The sequence below is a fragment of the Rutidosis leptorrhynchoides genome, chromosome 10 (genome assembly GCF_046630445.1).
Source record: "Rutidosis leptorrhynchoides isolate AG116_Rl617_1_P2 chromosome 10, CSIRO_AGI_Rlap_v1, whole genome shotgun sequence".
NCBI classification, from domain to species: Eukaryota; Viridiplantae; Streptophyta; class Magnoliopsida; order Asterales; family Asteraceae; genus Rutidosis; species Rutidosis leptorrhynchoides.
The window spans coordinates 89,250,480-89,269,294 of NC_092342.1; positions in this window are offsets into that span (position 1 = coordinate 89,250,480).

Sequence of the window (18,815 nt, forward strand, 5' to 3'; positions counted from 1 at the left end):
ATAATGAGGGAAGCGGGAAGCGTGCAGAGTAAATTCCAAATTTCCAAGAAAATTCAAAGTTTCAAGAAGGAAGGCATGAGGCTTTTTTATTTAGGGCTAAAGTTGAGGAAGGAAGGCACGCGTAATAGTTTTGTATTTATCAGATACTTCTATAATTTAAGTATTAATTTTATTTTATTAAAGTAAATTATAATTTAATCTTAATACTAATGACATCATCATCATGGCTTCTAATTTTTTCTTTTTAATTTTAATTTTTTTTAAAGAAGGAAATAGGTTGTTTAATGATGTCATCATATTAGCCATTTATAAGATAGTATTATATATATATATATATATATATATATATATATATATATATATATATATATATATATATATATATATATATATATATATATATATATATATATATATATGGGTAGGATCAAGAGGGAAGTAACCAATCGGGGGGAAGCGGGGGGAAGCAAATTTTTTTTTTCGTTTTTTGAAAAAACTTTGTTCACGAACATTATAGATGAGATGAAAATATGAACATTTAGTAGAGACACTTTGTGATAAATGTTTTATTTTGGCGGGAAAACGCTCGAAGAAGTAATATATAACAATTATCGTATTTTTCGAGCGTATTTTGAGGTTTTAGCTATTGGGGTTTAGATATTAGGGTTTAGAAATTTAGGGTTTAGATTTAGGGTTTAGATTTAGGATTTAGATTGAGTTTTTAACACGAACGGTTTAGAGTTTAGGGTTTAGGGTTTGGTGTTTTGGGTTTATGGAATAAACCCAAAACACCAAACTCTAAACCATAAACCCTAAACCCTAAACTCTAAATCGGGCTAAATTTTACTTCACAAAACATGAAGAAAAAAACGTTCATATTCTTCACGAACAATATTATCTTGAATGTTATTTTTGTCGATCGTTTTCTCGCCTAAATAATAACATTCATCACGAAGTATCTATTCTAAATGTTCATATTTTTGTGTGATCTTGATGCCGGAAAAAAAAACGAAAAAAAAAAAATTTGCTTCCCCCCGCTTCCCCCCGATTGGTTACTTCCCCATTGATCCTGCCCACATACACACACACACACACACACACACACACACACACACACACACACATATATATATATATATATATATATATATATATATATATCCGTCCCCAAAATCCAATCAGGAATAAACCACAGCCTTAGGATAGGTTTTTAACATGGAGATCCAATGGTCCACATTTACCTTACTTTAGATTTGTCTCTCTCACTAGATTTCCTAATGAAACTAAATCCAAATATAAAATCTTCTGTTTATTATTATTATTATTATTATTATTATTATTATTATTATTATTATTATTATTATTATTATTATTATTATTATTATTATTATTATTATTATTTTATTATAATTATAATAACAAAGGCTAAAATAGATCATTTTGAAGAAGCTAAATTAATCTTAACCACTCATTAAATTAATCATCAATGATCTATACCCTTAATTTTTTCCTAATCTTCTTAATGACCTCATAAATCTAAGCTTGAATTGTTTGATTACAATAATACCTTGGAGACAAAACCTTTTTCAAAAATTTAGAGGTTTCAATTGAGTTGCTACATGAGTCGCAACACACAGAATTAGGGCAAAAACTCTACAACCTTCATTCTACTTCCATCTTTTTTCAATAATCTAACCCAAAAAAGTGTATCAATCAAGGATAGCGGGTTGATTTCTGCTGAACAATCCATTCTTAATCATCAGCGACTCGATCCACTAAAGATCCCTGATCAAAATCTTGCAGTCACTATTACGTTAATGGAATGGTTTTGTTCTACAACGCCAAATTCTATACTAAAGTAATCAGATATTTATTTCAATTTATTTTTATTATTATTATTATTGTATTCATTGGTTTATCTGAATACGTTGGTATAAAATTGGGTTTTTTAATTCGATTGACTAATTGAGCAAATTTTGATCCACCAAACGTATCTTTTAATCTTCTGGAGTCGACTATTTCGTTAATGGCATGGTTGAGCAAATTTCGATCCAAATATTTTGTATGACTTGGTTTTTCTTAATGCAATAATTATATGTTTTTCTACCGGTATAAATGCTGGAACAATGTGATGTGAAGTACAAGTGATGGCTATCAATCTTGTGAATGGGTAACAATTGACCCATGTTCCAATTGAACAAGTAACTGGGTCAATGTTAAAGAATACAAGTCTACATGTCTCTTTTTCATATATATATATATATATATATATATATATATATATATATATATATATATATATATATATATATATATATATGATGCCCCGTACAAAATTAACGTGTGCGGATCATCAACAACAGGATCATTACAAGGTCAAACACTATATGCTGTTTTAAAATAAGTTTGCATTCGTAAAATGGAGTGACGTCATAACCAACATTAAAAGTTTTACAACCGATAGTGTGCTTCTAAGAATAGAAGGCAATAATAATAATACGTGACCCAATGGTCATTACAGATTCATTGTTTCAAAAGTAACATAGTTTGAATGCAATATAAATGTTTCATGCGAAGACATCTCTAATAAACGCAGCGGGAGTCTACACAGCATGACAACTACAGCGGAAGCATCAAACTTCTAATGTGACGATCGTTCCAAATCCATATGGAAGAACACGTCATTCATCGATTTCATTGCGAGGTATTTGACCTCTATATGATACGTTTTGTAAACATTGCATTCTTTTGAAAAGGCACACCATAATGAATATTTAAATCAAAGGTTTTCGACATCTGATGATTTCTACATATAGACAATCACTGTAAATAATAGTTTACAATAGTACTTCCGTTGACAATGCAGTCAAAGTAAGATACATGGTGATGATTTGGTGAATGCAACGTTTCCTTGAAAAATATGCCATGTACGACTCTATGCACATAGCTTGTCTAACATATAAGCAAACAGCGGAAGACTTCTAGGAAACCTGAGAATAAACATGCTAACAAGTGTCAACACAAAGGTTGGTGAGTTCATAGTTTTAGTGTTTCGCATAATCTGTATATAAAAGTGGATCACAAGATTTCAGTTGTTTCATCCAGAAACGTTTATCAAAAGTTTATCAATAGATTCTACGTAACAGAGCACCCTGGTAACTAAGCTTTAACATTATAATGATAAATACCCCATTCGTTTTAATACACGCAAACCAACGTGTCCTAAACTCAAATAACACACGTCCGTTAAAAGGCTAGCGCTCTAGCTCGGACGGGGATGTCAAGCCCTATGGATCCATATACTGTTATTCGCGCCCACCAGTCCATATCCTATGTACTAGCAGTTACTAGTTACCAAAGCTAAGGGATTTTCGGTTTAAACTCAGCGTAGAATTAAGTAAGTACTTGTATCCATTGCATTTAAAATAAAGTGCATGTATTCTCAGCCCAAAAATATAGATTACAAAAGCAATTAAAAATGGAGCAAATGAAACTCACCTTAGCAGCACATAAAGTTGTTCATCGTAATGTGACCGAAACTCGGAATATCAAATAATCGTAGATCTCAACTTAGAGAACATATGTTGGTCAATAAATGTCTATCAAGCTAGGTCAGGTTATAGTGTATCACAATCCTAAAGCTCGATATTGACATACAAAAGTTATCCAATGTTGTTTCAAAAAGTCAATTTTGACAATAGTTCAACAAACGAGACGTACCTTATATAAGGATTCATTTACTCGGTTGGTAATATTTAAAAGTTCACTTTATCAATCTCGTAAACAAGTTGTTTAAATCTTAATTGCAGATTCAAAAGCAATTTCAATTAACGTCAATCATAATTCAGTTGATCATATCTTTTAATCCGTTCATCGAAACTATTCGATATCTAAATGAAAAGTTATTGATTTTTCGCCAGCTTTCCAAAAACATGTATATCATATACCTTTTACCAGTAATATATGTATTTAATTAGTGATTCATTATAAACTGTTTAACGATGAAATTTAGCATACAAGCATATATAAATATATATACTCGAGCACTAGACATGGATACATAATTAATATATAAAAGATAAGATATGAGTGCTTACGTATCAGTATTGAGATTCAATATTGTAGGAAAATACGTAGACGTAACGGAGATGATAAACACTAGGTTTGATTCACAAATATACCCCCGAACATTACCCATAACCTCCTTGGCAATAACCCATAATTTCCTTAGCTCTATCCCGCTTGAAAACCATTTTGAAAGTGACGCGCTCATAACCTCGTCGTAGTATTTTATGTATAATACTAATTAATAATATTAATCTTAATAATAATAATAATAATAATAATAATAATAATAATAATAATAATAATAATAATAATAATAATAATAATAATAATAATAATAATAAATAAAATAAATACGGAGTAATATTAGAGAAAGAAGTGTGAAAACTGAGCAATTTATAGAACCTTTTCTGAAAAAGTACCCCAAGCGATCGCATGGAATTTGTGCTTCAAGGCCATGAGATCGCATGGCACCCTGGGACAGCTCACAAATTTTTAACTTCTTGTTTGTCGACATAATTTTATATTATATATATATAATATATTTAATTTATATAATTAATTATATATTATATTAAATTCACATGCATAGTTGACTTGTAATTTTTGTTCTGATAAGTCGTACGTCATCACTCGACTTATGTCCCAGTTCCGGTTTTTCAAATGTCCTTTCGTACGCTGAGAAAACTTGCATTTTACGTTTCGTGTCACGTACCTTTGTCAAAATATAGCCTTAAATTATCCCTAAACTATACCACTCAAAGTATATCTTAAACTTTCGAGTATTTTGGTCATTTAATTTTATAAATCATCGTCTCGCTATTTGTTAATATATATATAATAACAAATCGTTTTATGACCAAGTTAATATATATTATCAACATTTATAAACACGTTTTAAATATACGTCGCAAGTTATTCATATAATTAATATTCCAACTTATCATATATATTCAAATAAATATTTAAACCAATAAGTTTAATGTACGGCATCAAACAATTAATACATTGTTACGTTTTCAAGTTATAGTATATATATATGTATCTATATACATATAATTGTTCGCGAATCGTCAAGAATAACCGAAAGGTATTTGAATATATGAAAGTAGTTCAAAAATTTTGAGATTCAGTTTTACAGACTTTGCTTATCGTGTCGGAAATGTTAATCATACAAAGATTAAGTTTAAATTTGGTCAGAAATTTTCGGGTCATCACAGTACCTACCCGTTAAAGAAATTTCGTCCCGAAATTTGAGTGAGGTCGTCATGACTAACAATAAAAATGTTTTCATGACGTATATGTGTTGATAAATAGAGTTTTATCACCGTTGAATAATATGGATAAAACAATCCGATTATTCGAAGCGTATGAGAGAAGTTATCGTAAAAGAGTGAAATGAAGAATAGAGATTCGTCTTAACTCTTGACATATTAACGATTGATTTTCGTAATTTAAGGAATAGAAAATCTTCATAATCTAAATAAGATTTGATTCTTCGGAAATTAAGGAGATTAAAATCTTCTTTAATTAAATGCGTAATCTGCCTCGATTGCTATGTCTGATATTTTACTATAAATTGACCTCTTCCGTTTCATTTATTTTCACCACTCCTATAAACTTCTTTCTTATTTCATACTTCCTAATAGATTTTGAAAATGCTTAATCCAGTTCTGATTCTTGATATTTTCTTGGCTATCGTATCCTTCATTCTTCTTTTTCATCTGCTACCAGAGGAGGTTATTTTCTTCTACTATTACCTTGGGGTTATAGTGTTTTTCATTCTCCCGTGTCTTTATATTGCTATACGCATTGATATACACGGTTTGTAATTTCGGAGTTTTTATCGGGCTTTTTATTCTCCATTATATTTCGGAGCTTCATGCTTTTATTTTTCCTTCCCGACTTCAAGTTAAGCGAATAATGGTCTAGAATTCGTAGGTATGGAGTTTTGGATGAACATAGTTAATGTTCTAAGAAGGGAATTGTAATGGCACGATCTTGATTTATCAAATTACCAGAATATCCGGAAAAGACCGAATCATCAAGAAATATATTTTCTTGATATATTTAGAGATTATATAGAATGAAAGAGTTATGTAACATGGTTCATGATGAGGGTGGGATCTGTGAACCTTTATCACGTTCCATTAAAAACTCAGCATGATTTACTGTAATATAATCACGTTGATCAAGTGTCATTATATTATACTAATTCATGCTTCAGTTCCCAACACTACTTCAAAACATTCATATTTTAAACTTGAAGGTTTCAGAATTTAGAAACTAAAATAGTTTCTTTTATGATGTAATACAGATAGCGCGAAAAGATGAATGATTTCAGATAAGAATAGTTATGAAGATATCTCCAGAAATATCGAGGATATTTATAATGAAAGATACGATGATATCTTAGAATTTCTAATATCAGAGGATGATGCGGAAAATCTGTCTGTGAAGGTTTAGAATGAGGAGTAAGGTGTTTGCTAACGATTTTAGCAGACACTGAATCATTTGGATCCTTTGAAGGTAGATTTCGTCCTTGTGATTTGTCCACAGCCTCCTTCATGGTCTGTTCAATCCGTTTTCCAGTTCCAAATCTTCTCTTTTTCTCAGCTTTACCACCTTACCATTCTTTATCATCAAACTTTTGACTGTTAAGGTCGTTTACAGTTTTTTGCTGCTTCATCAGCATTGTTCCAATTTCAGAGAACTAGTTCATAGTTTAGGGTGTTTTTCAGAAACTTCACATTCAAAGTCTGTAAGTCTAGGAGATAGACATTATATGTTTATATATAACTGTTGGTGTAAAATTGCTGCGAAATTCGAAATACTGATTGCTAATTCCCGGTAGTTGGTATGGCAATTATCGTTACAAGATGTGGACGAGTACATGATAGGGTTTCAATGAGTATAAGGATTTTTCGAAAGATCAAGGATAAATGAAGTTGTTGGTAAATTTACTGCTAATGTGGTGGAACATGAAAGGTTCCCCAGTAACAAAAACGTATATGTCAAGGTTATAATAAGGCTAATCTGAAAATTCGAGGTTGACTGGTTGGAAGTATAGTAAAACTGAATACTTTGAAAAAAGATTGCAAGATTATTTTTGGTAAAAACAACGCTAAAGGATCTTGCACGGTTTTGAAGTCAAAGTATAGTTTTGAAAGATGTAGAGATCTAAGAATGACGTCACCGGTTCAGAGTTATGACTTGAATTCTGATCCGTCAATATCAGAATATGTAATTGAATTTGTATGAAATAATTGTGTATCACTGTGAAGATAGTGAGTATAGTTAATGATTTTTGAATCAAAGTTGAAGAATGTACAGTGTAACATATTAATTGCGAACTTAAATATTTCCCGGGTATTACCTACCCGTTAAAGATTTCACAATTAATACTTTGTACAAAAGAATTTTTATTCTTGTCTTTATGAAAATATATGTATGTATATTTTCTTCAGATGTAATACAGATTTAATGAGTTAATATCATATTAAGCTCATTTGATTTTCGGCTTGACTTAGAAATGATTAATCTCTAAAACATTAGAGATTACATAATCTTCGCGGAGTATTTCACTAATGAAATCAATACTTCATTATTTATTGTTGTTGGTACCCCTTGGTATCTATGGTGAGTATGATGTTGATATCCGAGGTACAGATTGTGATGTTGAGGCGTGTGATGGGGATGTTGTTATTGGTGGTGGTAATGATACTGTTGGTGTTGATGATGGTGGTACTAGTTATGCTGCTGGTGCTGCTGCTGCTGGTGTTTGTAATCCTTGCACCATATTCTCCAAAGCCACTACCCGAGCGCGAAGCTCGCTGACTTCTTCTATTATACTGGGATGATTGGTGGTTCGGACAAGCGGATGAATAAGATTTAGAATATTGGATATTACGTAGTCGTTGAGAGCTGTTCTGGAAATGAGGGTGAAAATGGTGTTACGAACGGGTTCGCCGGTAAGTGCTTCAGGTTCTTCACCAAGAGGTGAATGTGGTGGATGGAAGGGATCGCCTTCTTCTTGTCTCTAATGATTAAGTAGATTACGAATCCATCCCCAATTCATCCAGAATAGATGATGGCTAATTGGTTGATCCATTCCGGTTACACTGTCTTCGGAATTCAGGTGAATATCCATATCGAAATAGCTGTCAGAGTTTAAGGAATTTGAACTAGATACGGGATCCATGATTTTTGATATGAATTAGATTATAGAATTTAGTTTGGTATTCTTTAATACATAATTTACATATGTATATATAATACCAAATTCTATAAATCACGGAGAAATTTTTGGAAGATGTCAGGAAAAGTTTACAGTAACAGATACGCTAAGATATGAATTTTGTCTATACACTATTCATGCAATCAATGCAGTAAAATGTGTCTAGATTTAAGAATGATAAGCATGTAATTTCCGACAAGAAATGATAAGCAAAACTTTTAACATGCAGACACGGTCGAAGTCCAGACTTACTAATGCATCTTAACAACTATCAGTTAGACACACTCATGCAAGACCTGGTTCGCTAGGACCAACGCCCTGATACCAACTGTGATGATTGCTCCAAATCTATATGGACGAACACGTCATTCATCGATTTCATTGCGAGGTATTTGACCTCTATATGATACGTTTTGTAAACATTGCATTCTTTTGAAAAGGCACACCATAAATGAATATTTAATTCAAAGGTTTTCGACATCTGATGATTTCTACATATAGACAATCACTGTTGATAATGCTAAAAACGAACATATATTTCATAGATTATTCCTCAAGAAAGACAAGCTTTTAGTTGCAATTGTTCTATTTACAAGTGATATTCGTTTAAATAATAAAAGGTGAAGACAAAAGATAGATTCGATGAATTGAAGACGCAAATGACCAAAAAGCTCAAAAGTACAAAGTACAATCAAAGAGGTTCCAATTATTGATAAGAAACGTCTCGAAATTACAAGAGTACAAGATTCAAAACGCAAAGTACAAGATATTAAATTGTACGCAAGGACGTTCGAAAATCCGGAACCGGGACCAGAGTCAACTCTCAACGCTCGACGCAACGGACTAAAAATTACAAGTCAACTATGCACATAAATATAATATAATATTTAAATAATTACTAAAATTATTTATATATTATATTTATATAATCCGTCGACAAGCTAGGAGCCAAGGCTTTGTGAGCTGGATTTGATATCTCCGCGACTCGCGGAGTTTGAAGAAGAAAAAGGCCGCAAGTCGCGGAGTTCCCCTGGACTCAATTCCCTATAAAAGCCAACGCAGTTCGACGAGTTTTAATATCATAAATCAATCTCTCTCTATATATGTATACGTAATATTTATATTTATATTTTATATTTTATATTTTAATTTTAATTTTAATTTTAATTTCTAATAATAAGGGTATGTTAGCGAATGTTGTAAGGGTGTAAGTCGAAATTCTGTCCGTGTAACGCTACGCTATTTTTAATCATTGTAAGTTATGTTTAACCTTTTTACATTAATGTCTCGTAACTAAGTTATTATTATGCTTATTTAAAACGAAGTAACCATGATGTTGGGCTAATTACTAAAATTGGGTAATTGGGCTTTGTACCATAATTGGGGTTTGGACAAAAGAACGACACTTGTGGAAATTAGACTATGGGCTATTAATGGGCTTTATATTTGTTTAACTAAATGATAATTTGTTAATTTTAATATAAAGATTTACAATTGGACGTCCCTATAAATAACCATATACACTCGATCGGACACGATGGGCGGGGTATTTATATGTACGAATAATCGTTCATTTAACCGGACACGGGAACGGATTAATAGTCTATGGAATTATTAAAACAGGGGTGAAATTATGTACAAGGACACTTGGCATAATTGTTAACAAAGTATTAAAACCTTGGGTTACACGCAGTCGATAACCTGGTGTAATTATTAAACAAAGTATTAAAATCTTGTTACAGTTTAAGTCCCCAATTAGTTGGAATATTTAACTTCGGGTATAAGGATAATTTGACGAGGATACTCGCACTTTATATTTATGTCTGATGGACTGTTATGGACAAAAACCAGACGGACATATTGAATAATCCAGGACAAAGGACAATTAACCCATGGGCATAAAACTAAAATCAACACGTCAAACATCATGATTACGGAAGTTTAAATAAGCATAATTCTTTTATTTCATATTTAATTTCCTTTATTTTATATTTAATTGCACTTCTAATTATAGCACTTTTATTTATTTTTATTGTATTTAATTGCACTTTTAATTATCGTACCTTTTAATTATCGCAATTTTATTTTATCGCACTTTTATTTATCGCAATTTCATTATTGTTGTTTACTTTACGCTTTAAATTAAGTTATATTTATTTTTATTATTTTACATCAGGTTTTAACTGCGACTAAAGTTTTTAAAATCGACAAACCGGTCATTAAACGGTAAAAACCCCCCTTTATAATAATAATATTACTTATATATATATTTGTATTTTTATAAATTAAACTAATATAGCGTTAAGCTTTGATTAAAAGATTCCCTGTGGAACGAACCGGACTTACTAAAAACTACACTACTGTACGATTAGGTACACTGCCTATAAGTGTTGTAGCAAGGTTTAAGTATATCCATTCTATAAATAAATAAATATCTTGTGTAAATTTGTAGCATATTTAATAGTATTTCGTTGTAAAATTTAATAGTATTTTATACCCCTTAGCTTTAACATCAAGTATTTTTGGCGCCGCTGCCGGGGAACTCAATTTCTTGCTTAAAAGCCGAAAGCGCAACGCTAAAAAAAAAAAAGTAAATTTTTATTTTTAGTTTACTTTTATAAAAAGACGCTTTTGTAAAAATACGTTTTAAATATTCGAAAACATAAAAAGAAAACAAAAATATAAATATTTTTAAGAGTTTGTTAAATATTTAAGTTTTATAAAGTTTCTTTATTTTTATTTTATAAAAATATAAGTTTTATTTAAATATTTTGTTTTTATTTAAAACATAAAATCAAAAACCGAAAAATTTTTTATATATAAATCTAGTTTTAAGATTTTTATTTATAAAATTGAAACATATTTTTATTTCTATTCTAGTTTTTAAAATATAAGTTTTATTAAATTTATATAAATATTTTAATTAAAAACAGAAAAATATAATTTAAAAAAAAATAATATAATTACGTCGAAACGTGTCAACCGAAACAGCCTGTCATCCGGAATTTCGAACCCCGCGACTCGCGGAGGTTTTTGCCACGTGAAACCTCGACTCGCGGAGCCGCCCTGGCACACGTGACCAGAAACCCTAATCGCAATTAATACGGGGTAATTATTATTATTATTAACTTTAAACCTAATTAGGTTATTTATATTATATTAATTAATTTATTTTTATTTATTATTTGTTTTAATTAGTTTAATTAAGTTATAAATTTAATAATTTTATAAAATAAATAATATAAAAAAATATTTTTATAAAAAAAATAAAATTGTAATTTTTACAACTTTTAGTATATTTTTATATTTTGTCCCTTTTTAATTGTTTTAGCGTAATATTTGTGTTTTTCGCTCATATTTAGTTTTAAACATAGTTTTTGCCATAGTTATTTTTACTTCTAGATTTTTAGGCTTTGCCGTAAAATCCCTTAAGTGCCTTTTCTTTAGACTCAGATTTAAGTGCTTTAGAATTTTGCGACGCCTTTTTAAGTTTTAGTGCCTTTGTAAGTTATTTCCACTTGGGATATAGTTTTACTTGTAAGCTTTAATATTTTTTGACGCCTTTTACCTATGTATCAATTATCATTCCAATTAGTAATCTCAATTTGCGATTATAATTTTAAGTTAGTGATAGTAATAAGGTTGGGTTAGTCGAGTGTTTTTAAGTTTTATAGTCATTCTCTGTTTCTTTCATTTTTTTTTCTTTTTCAATTTTTTTTCTTTTTCGACCTTTTTCGACGCACTCTTTTTCTTTCTTATTTCTCGCCATTCTAGTTATTAGGACATAGATTTTTATTCTACTTCTTATCTAAATTTCTTAAAATTACGAAAATTTATTTTAAGTGGTTAAATTGATAGACATCAAAATTTTCTGGTTCGTAGTAATAGTTGGATTTGTACGTGGACCGGGTTATTGGAGCCAAACAGTCCTCAATTATATTGAGACCAAACGAATCCTGCCCCTCTGCTGCATCTTTTGGCTATTCGAAACGTGGGCAAAATCAGAAAAGTCTATTAATTGGATAACTTATATAATTTTTATTTCCTTTTAAAAACTAATAGGATATTCAGTGAATGCACCGAGTAAGACGTTCACCACCTTTTGTACGTTCACCACCTGTAACTAGATCATGACATCTAGCAAATATTACCGCCGTTGATTTTCCTTTAGAATCGTCATCCAGTCGACCAAGTACTCCAATTTAAATTTCCGTTAATCCATTTTTTGAATCCGATCTCACAACTGAGAATCCGGAGAATATTCAGGGACGATTCATAGATCCTGAACCATTAATTTTTCCTCCGGAACCACCAATAATTCAAACAGAGATTGTTGAGGAACGAACCATTAAATTAGAATCCTCTAGTGATTCCGATTCAACAAATTCAATTATGGAGAATCTGGAACCTTTAAGTATGGAAGACCGAATGAGAGCTAAACGCACTGGCCAAGGTCACGCAATTACTCATCCAGACATTAATGCGCCAGATTATGAAATCAAAGGACAAATTCTACATATGGTGACTAATCAATGCCAATTTAGTGGTGCGCCGAAGGAAGATCCAAACGAACATCTTCGTACCTTTAATAGGATCTGCACACTATTTAAAATAAGAGAAGTGGAGGATGAACAGATATATCTCATGTTATTTCCCTGGACTTTAAAGGGAGAAGCCAAAGATTGGTTGGAATCGTTACCTGAAGGGGCGATTGATACATGGGACGTTTTAGTTGAAAAATTTCTTAAACAATTCTTTCCGGCATCTAAAGCCGTAAGACTTCAAGCAGAAATTGTTACGTTCACACAGAAGCCAAATGAAACTCTATATGAGGCGTGGACAAGATTTGGAAAATTATTAAGAGGATGTCCGCAACATGGTTTAGACACCTGTCAAATAGTACAAATATTCTACCAAGGATGCGACATCACTACAAGGAAAGACATCGATATAGCAGCTGGTGGTTCTATTATGAAGAAAACCGAAACTGATGCTTATAAAATTATTGATAACACTGCTTCCCACTCACATGAGTGGCACCAAGAAAAAGATATCGTTAGATCATCTAAAGCAGCTAGAGCCGATTATAGCCATGACTTAGATTCCATTTTCGCAAAGATAGATGCTGTCGAGAGACGAATGGAAAAGATGACTAAAGATATACACTCAATACGAATTAGTTGTGAGCAGTGTGGAGGACCACATTTGACAAAAGATTGTCTCAGTATTGAATTAACAATGGAACAAAGAGAGAATGTTTCATATCTAAACCAAAGGCCTGAAAATAATTATCAGAATAATTATCAACCGCCAAGACCGATTTACAATCAAAACCAGAATTATAACTGAAATATTCCATACAACAACCAACAAGGTCCTAGTAATCAACAAGTATCCAACAATACTTACAACCAGCAAAGACCTAATTTTCAAAACAAACCACCACAAACCGATGATAAAAAGCCGAATTTAGAAGATATGATGACGAAGCTAGTTGAAACTCAAACGCAGTTTTTCACATCTCAAAAACAAACCAATGAACAAAATGCTCAAGCATTTAGAAATCAACAAGCTTCTATTCAAAATTTGGAACGAGAAGTAAGTAACCTAGCAAGGTTAATAGGTGAAAGAAAACCGGGAAGTTTACCTAGTGATACAAATGCTAACCCCCGGAATGAAACAGCTAAAGCCATTACCACAAGAAGTGGTACAACACTTAAACCACCTGAAATACCTGTAAATTCTGAAGAAGCTATTCCTATTCCACAAGAACCACAACCTGAACAAGATAAGGAAAAAGAACCGGTAGTTGAAAAGGTTAATGAAGATAACACAGTTAAGGCTAAACCTTATGTTAAACCATACCAACCACCACTTCCTTACCCGAGTAAAATGAAAAAAGAGAAACTTGAAGCCGAGCAATCCAAATTCTTGGATATGTTTAAACAAATAAATGTAAATCTTCCTTTCATTGATGTAATTTCATTAATGCCTAGATATGCTAAATTTCTGAAAGATCTAATCACAAATAGAAAGAAAATGGAAGAACTCTCGGCCGTTACTATGAATGCTAAATGTTCAGCAGTGCTGTTGAATAAGATACCAGAAAAATTATCTGATCCAGGAAGTTTCACAATTCCATATTTTCTGAGTAGTCTTAGTTCAATCGAAGCATTGGCAGACTTAGGTGCTAGTATAAATTTAATGCCGTATTCACTATACGCTAAACTAGACCTTGGAGAATTGAAACCAACAAGAATAAGTATACAACTAGCCGATCGATCAATAAAATATCCTAGAGGGATAATGGAGAACATGCTAGTTAAAGTTGGTACTTTAGTATTTCCAGTAGATTTTGTTGTTCTGGACATGGAAGAAGATTCTCAAGTTCCTCTCATATTAGGAAGACCATTCTTAAACACAGTTAAAGCAATGATAGACGTGTTTGGTAAGAAACTGACCCTAAGTATAGAGGATGAGAGTGTTACCTTTTCAGTTGATAGAGCAATGCAACAACCGCAATCTGCAGATGATACATGTTATTATATTCAAACTATAGATTCACATGCAGAATTGTTGGAAGAATTTCCAGAATTACAAGGAACATGAGAATGTTCTTTAGGAGAAGGAACTGAACCAATTAATGAAGCTGAAATGTTAGCTACACTTATGGCTAATGGATATGAACCAACAACAGAAGAAATTCAAATGCTAAAAGAAGAAGACAGATATCGATACAAATCATCGATAGAAGAACCTCCGAAATTACAAATGCTAAAAGAAGAAGACAGATATCGATACAAATCATCGATAGAAGAACCTCCGAAATTAGAGTTAAAGCCACTTCCATACCATTTGGAATACGCTTATTTACATGGTGAATCTGAATTACCTGTAATAATATCGTCTTCTCTTACTAAAAATGAGAAATCACAACTTATTTCTGTGTTGAAAGCTCATAAACCAGCTATTGCATGGAAGATTCATGATATAAAAGGAATAAGTCCTTCGTATTGCACACATAAAATCCTTATGGAAGAAGGTCATAAAACGTATGTGCAACGCCAACGAAGACTAAATCCTAATATGCGATGTTGTTAAAAAAGAAATTATTAAACTGCTAGATGCAGGTTTAATTTATCCGATCTCTGATAGTCCATGGGTAAGCCCAGTTCAATGCGTGCCTAAGAAGGGTGGCATGACTGTCATCACAAATGAAAAAAATGAGCTTATTCCTACTAGGACTGTAACAGGATGGCGTGTATGTATTGATTATAGAAAATTAAATAATGCCACCAGAAAAGATCACTTTCCCTTACCTTTCATTGATCAAATGTTGGAAAGATTAGCCGGAAATAGTTACTATTGTTTTCTAGATGGTTTTTCCGGATATTTTCAAATTCCAATAGCACCCGAAGATCAACAGAAAACCACATTCACATGCCCTTAAGGTAGTTTTGCTTACAAACGCATGCCATTTGGACTTTGTAACGCCCCTGCAACCTTTCAAAGGTGCATGATGGCGATTTTTCACGACATGATAGAAGAATACATGGAAGTTTTCATGGATGACTTTTCAGTCTTCGGTGATACATTTGAATCATGTCTAGTTAATCTTGAACGAATGCTTATTAGATGTGAACAATCAAATCTAGTACTTAATTGGGAGAAATGCCATTTCATGGTTAAAGAAGGCATCGTTCTTGGACATAAAATCTCAAAGGAAGGAATTGAAGTGGATAGAGCTAAAGTAGATGTAATTGCTAAACTTCTACATCCCACCAATGTTAGAGGAGTTAGGAGTTTTCTAGGGCATGCCGGTTTTTACCGACGTTTCATAAAAGATTTTTCAAAAATTGCCACTCCTATGAATAAACTCCTAGAAAAAGATGCTCCATTCATCTTTTCAGATGAATGTATCAAATCTTTTAATATTCTTAAAGAGAAACTCACTAATGCGCCGATCATGATAACACCAAATTGGAATCTACCGTTTGAACTATTGTGCGATGCAAGTGATTTTGCAATGGGAGCCGTTTTAGGACAAAGGATTGAAAAACGATTTCAACCTATATATTATGCTAGTAAGATGTTACAAGGAGCACAAACAAATTACACAACTACTGAAAAAGAACTCGTTGCTATTGTCTTTGCTTTTGACAAATTTCGTTCATATCTCGTTCTAGCAAAAACGGTGGTTTATACCGACCATTCTGCTCTTAGATACCTATTTTCGAAACAAGATGCCAAACCAAGATTAATCCGTTGGATCTTACTCTTACAAGAGTTCGATATTGAAATCCGAAATAAAAGAGGAGCAGAAAATCTCGCCGCTGATCATCTTTCTCGTCTTGAAAATCCCGAATTAGAAGTTCTAAATGAATCGGCCATACAAGACAACTTTCCTGATGAATATCTATTGAAGATAGATTATAATGAAATACCATGGTTTGCAGACTATGCAAACTACTTAGTATGTGGATTCCTTGAAAAAGGATTATCGTACCAAAAACGAAAGAAATTCTTCAGTGATATAAAACACTATTTTTGGGAAGATCCACATCTGTTTAAAAGTTGTCCAGATGGAATAATACGCCGATGTGTATTCAGAGATGAAGCTAGTAAAATCTTAAACCATTGTCACACAGGACCAACAGGAGGGCACTATGGGCCTCAACTAACACCAAGAAAAGTTTATGATGCTGGATTCTATTGGCCTACAATTTACAAAGACGCACACCTTCTTTGCAAATCCTGTGATACTTGTCAAAGGGCTGAAAAAATAAGTTAACGTGATGAAATGCCACAAAATGTCATTCAAGTATGTGAAGTATTTGACATTTGGGGTATTGACTTTATGGGTCAATTTCCAAAATCTCATAATAATCTATATATTCTCGTAGCCATTGATTATGTATCTAAATGGGCGGAAGCACAAGCTCTGCCAACTAACGATGCACGAGTTGTAGTCAACTTTTTAAAACGTCTTTTTGCAAGGTTTGGAACACCGAAAGCTTTAATAAGTGATCGGGGAACTCATTTCTGTAATAATCAACTTGAGAAAGTTCTTAAAAGATATGGAGTAACTCATAAAATCTCCACCGCATATCATCCACAAACAAGTGGACAAGTTGAAAATACCAACCGAGCTTTAAAACGTATTCTAGAGAAAAACGTAGGATCAAATCCGAAGGAATGGTCCATTAAATTGGAGGATGCACTCTGGGCTTTTAGAACAGCCTACAAAACTCCAATTGGAACCACACCTTTTAGACTCGTTTATGGAAAAGCATGTCATCTTCCAGTAGAAATTGAACACAAAGCATTTTGGGCTTTGAAGACATGTAATCTTGATTTACATGAAGCTGGACGTCTACGGTTAAGTCAACTAAACGAATTAGAAGAATTAAGACATGAAGCATACGAAAATTCATTAATCTATAAAGAAAGAACGAAGAAATGGCATGATAAAAGAATCAGAAGTTTAAAAGAATTTAAAAAAGGAGACAGAGTTCTTCTTTTCAATTCACGATTCAAGCTATTTCCTGGAAAATTAAAATCAAGATGGTCTGGACCATTCATAGTCAAAAGAGTTTTCCCATACGGAACAGTAGAATTAATAAATTCAAATGGAATTGAATTTAAAGTTAATAGTCACAGAGTTAAACACTACATAGATAGTCCAATGGAAATCGACAACGAAGTTAATCACAATTTCGATACCACAGCTAACTAAGTGTGGGGAGAATCAAGTCTTTTAAAAGATTTTATGTATTTCTGTTAGAGTTAGATTTTCTGTTTTCGTGTAGTTCTCGAAAATGGAACCCGAATGGTCTTTCCCTAGCAGACCCTAAAGAACTAGTCTTCTCCCCCCATTCTGAATTTTTATTTTTTTAGGTTTTTACGAAATGAAGACTTCCTGTGAACTAAACCATGGTCTAATGCTACACGCTTTGATCACTAAACGTAATAATGACATACTTTCAAGTGAAATAGTATCAGTAATCAGAGAAAGATTGGACGGAGTAAGAAAAGAATCCAGATGCGAAGATAATAAGTTACAATTTGATAAAGGAAAATCAAAATCCGCAGCGAAAAGAAGAGCACAACACCTAGAAAGATGTCACAAATGCGGAAAATGGTCACATGGAGGTAAATGTTCAAATAATCAAACCTATTCAAATACCGAATTTGTTACTTTATGCAGAGACGGACCGTTCGTATGTTTAGAAGAAAAAACACTGAATGCTCGAGGTTACGCCTATGTAGCCATGGAAAACCAATTAAACCGACTATCTTATGAATGGGATAGATCATATAACTAAGAAATCTATTTCACAGGTAAGTCTGTAAAATCTTTATTTTTATTTTTATTTTTAACCTTTTGATAATAAACGCTAATTTGTTCGCTATAAAGTATTAAATTGGTATTGAATAAAATTAGGTTTGGCGACCGAAATTATTGATATCATTCAAAAATTTATTACATCACTGCGAAATTTAACGTTTATTC